We start from the raw sequence: 4,306 nt of genomic DNA on the forward strand, positions 1-4,306 counted from the left end.
ACATATGCATTTTGGGCCTATATAGTATCTAAACCCCTCTTCAGTATAAATGCTACATATATAAAGAACAAAACAAAAATTAAAGACAAAGTCATTCTAAAAATATATTTCAGATGATCACCATTGTAAAAATGGTGATCATCTGAAATATATTTTTAGAGCAACTTTGTCTTTAATTTGTGAGACAATAAACTGCTTTAAAATTTCAAATTGTTTTAAAATTATTCATTATCTCGAGTACAGGCCACACCTTAATGTTGAACAAAGATTGCTTCATTTTTGATTTTTCTTCAGTTTCTAACTTTATTAAATCAGTTAAATATGTATGAGAAAATCACTTAGGATTTTTATTAATAAGACATGTTTTTATGTATTCTTTTTACTGTAAATAAATCTTTCATTTTAAGTGAATCACTTTGGCTATTGCAAAGCTAAAACTAAAGTGAATGGATTTATCTTGTTAAAGTAAAATCTCTAAATTATATTAAAGAGTATTTATGTTTTCATGTGTAATTCTTATATTTTAACTTTTGAAATCAATCGCTTTAAGGAAATTTATTCTAGCAATACTCAAGAAAATCATAAATACCTTTCTTATCTTTTTAATGAGTGCTTTTCTAGCTCTCCTTTCTTCAGGTGTTTCATTTTTGGATCTAACTGTGCTTGCTGTTGAATGACAAGTATAAACAGTTGATTGATTGTCACATCTCTCTTCACAACTTTCACTGTCATCACTACTGTCTTCATCATTTACATGACTCTTCTGTAATTTTTTTAACTGCTGTTTTGTTAGTCCTCGATTTGCAAGGACATTAATTGGTATACCAGTCTTTTGACAAAGTTTGATGCCTTCCTACAGAAAAAATTAATTAAAAGCTTTTATAAGTAAGATTTAAATCAAGAAGTATACTTTAACAATAGCAGCTTATTAATTTATTTGTGGCATATATCAGATTAAATTTTCATTAAATAACAATGTTTTTATGTTTAATATAAAAACATTGTTATATATTTTTATATATTTTAACTGTAATACTAAAGTCTAATCAAAAGAGATTGATATTGATGTGTAAAATAAACGAAGGGATAACTTTTGCTTTCATTTAATAAACACATCTTCCAATATAAATCTTTGCTCTAACATCTTTTATTTTAAAACATGAAGGTCTATTAGCAGTTTATTCTTTCATTATTAATGGAAATTTGAAATCAGATTAATCAATAATTCAAAATTTAATTACAAGATTATATCAATATATGACATTATTCATTCAAACATTTGCGTGTGTTTAATTAAAGTTTCAACATGTAAAAAAATAATTGTTTCAAAATTAAAAATATATTTCATATCCATATAATTACTGGATTAAACGAATTTGAACATCAAAACTGTAGCAGTAGTTAGATATGTGTATCTTGAAACCATAGTGTCTCTTTGTACAAGCAATTCTGTGAAACCCGTGTGGAACATAAGTAAATGTTTGTTTTGCATTTTTCATTATACATGTCATTTTTATTTTGGAAATATTTAATATTAATAAGATTAATTAATTTCACAAGAAGAGAATAGAACAGAAGAGTTTAAAATTGAAGTAATCGAATATTTTAAAGTTTTGTTTGAGCTAATTAATTGAAAAATAATTATTTATGTATGAAATATAATTGCTGAAGCATGGAAGGCAACAGGGAACCACCATGCATCTGTATCTCCCCAATATTTGATGGACAGAAGATTAAAAAATAATCCATTTAGCAGAAGAATGGATAGGACTCCTTTGCAGTTGGCTACTAGGAGAAGTGCAGCAGATCTGTGCTGGAATTAAGAAAGTACACAGATCAAATGAGAGAAATGCTTCAAATGATGCTACATGATCAAAGTCATTAGGAACTTGGAGTGGATACAAAAATTCCACACAGCTATGCAAACCTTAAGAAATGCATTAATTAATTAATTAACATAGGTATCTGGAATGTTAGATATTTATATCAAACAGGATAGATGACAAAATGTAATGCATGAAATAAAAATACTGAAGATCTCAATCTTATGGATCTCCAAAATAAGATACGCTGGAAAAGGAGATATTACCACTGATGAAGAAATAAGATTCATCTATTCAGGAGGAATGGAACATCAACGAGGAATTGGAGTGATGCTGGAAAAGAAGATGGCTAAATTGGTTAATGGCTATTGGAAAGTATCTGATAGGACTATAGTATTGAGGATAGATGCTAAACCAAGGGGCCTTTTCTTAATCCAGACATATATGCCAATAAATGACCATTCAGATAAGAAGACAGAGGAAGCTTATAAACAAATACCTCAACTTAAAAAGAAGAAAGATGTAATGATTATTATGAGGGAAATGAATGCCAAGATTGGGAGAGGAGGAGAAGACAATGTAATTGGACCATGAAACTTAGGATAAAGAAATGAAAGAGAAAGTAGACTTGAAGTTTGCAGAAGAACCAACATGATTGTAATTAATACCTAGTTCCAATAGCATGAAAGAAGATTGGCTACATGGAGATCTTCAGGGTTAAGAAAAGCGGAAAACAAGAAATCAAATTGATTACATTCTAGTCAACTAAAGATATAGAAATGCAATAGGACATAAGGTCCTATCCATTCTTCTACTAAATGAATTATTTCTGAATCTTCTGTCCAGCTTGTGGTTTGTCCCCAACACTTTTCGTTCATCATCCATTCACTGTAGATGTTAAAATGTTCAAAAATTTAGATGAAGATGTAAAAATTAATGGACACCTTATCAATGCCATTATGTATGCTGACAACATTGTTCTGCTATGTAATAAGCATAGCAAAGCAATGTTATCAAAAAAGTTACAAAAAATTCTAAATAGATTGAAAGAAATGGGAAAAGCAAGATACCAAATGAAAATATATGTAAACAAAGTAAAAGTTATGACAATGTTAAGAGAAGAAAATAAAGATCTATGATTATGTTGGCTAACTTGGCAAAACATCAAAAAATGGAAAGCCTACAACCATGAAGAGTGGAGAACTGTCCATCAACTGCAACACTCTATAAAGAGAATACCTTATGAATGAATGATTATAAGTGGTGCCTCATATAATGTACTTAATCCGTTCCAGGTACACATCCGTTAAGTGAAAAGTCTGTTAAACGAAATGCATTTTCCCATAGAAATACACGTTAAAACATATAATTTGTTCCGCAGCATAAAATAACCGTACTGTATCATAAAAAAAATGAAAATGGAGCAGTCACCAATTATGCCGGGTAGTCAGATGTTGTGAGGAGGAGATGGAGGAACACTTTCTTCAACATTCATACAGATACAGACTTTTTACACATTGCAGCAGGTCTCTTTTTATTGTTTTTTAATCAGAGTCAGATTCAGGAGAGGCTACTGGGGCTTGCAGGGTCAACTCCTCTTGTTCCATCCTTTGTTTTTTGGCAGATGGCTTCTTGAAAAACATGTCCAAGGTGGTCTGTTTCTCTCTGTTCTTCAACACCTGTCGGAAATGATGGGCAAGGGTGTCATTGTAGAGATCATCGATCCTGTTGGCCTCAGCTCTGTTTGGATAATGAGTGTTGGCAAACAATCTCTCCCCATTTGACAAGAGAGTTTTTGCCAACTTTTACTCCTGATGATTTCTTGCTTTGTTTCAATTAAAATCACCTTTCTGTTTTTTTAGAAGCCATGATTTGCACAACACTTGAATAAATTTAAATACCCTGCACTGAGGTGATGTACGTAATAAACAAGGGAGCAAGCCGAATCCCAACGGCAGCTCTGTACGTCAGATATACTAATAATATATTCTAATAATACTAATATATTATAAAAATAGCAGATTGTCATTGGCAACGGCAAAAGAATGGAAACATCATTCGCACTTGTTTGCAGAAAGTCCATTGTTCGCCTCATATAACTGCCAAATGGAAAGTCTGTTGTTCGTAGCCAGTCTGTTGCTCAAGTCATGTAACGGCCAAACAGAAAGTCTGTTGTTTGCAGTGTCCGTTATACAAGGCACCACTGTACTTATTTGGGGCCTAGGGTAGAGCAGGTCACCTTTTGCTATTTTTTGAACAAATGAAATATGTAGAATGTTTCCTTATTAATAAAATTCAATCTTAAAGATTTTATATTTAACATTAATTTATAGGGATAGTAACCATCACAAATCCCCAGCTTTTCTCTGGACTGGAAGAAAAGTTCTTAGTTCTTCCCTCTCAATGGCCCTAATAAGAACACATCCTTAACAAGCTGGCACACATGAGAACATGCTTTTATATATCAAGTGTGCTCTTATATT

The sequence above is a fragment of the Centruroides sculpturatus genome, unplaced genomic scaffold, assembly GCF_000671375.1.
Source record: "Centruroides sculpturatus isolate CEXI.00-Female unplaced genomic scaffold, Cexi_2.0 scaffold438, whole genome shotgun sequence".
Lineage (NCBI taxonomy): Eukaryota > Metazoa > Arthropoda > Arachnida > Scorpiones > Buthidae > Centruroides > Centruroides sculpturatus.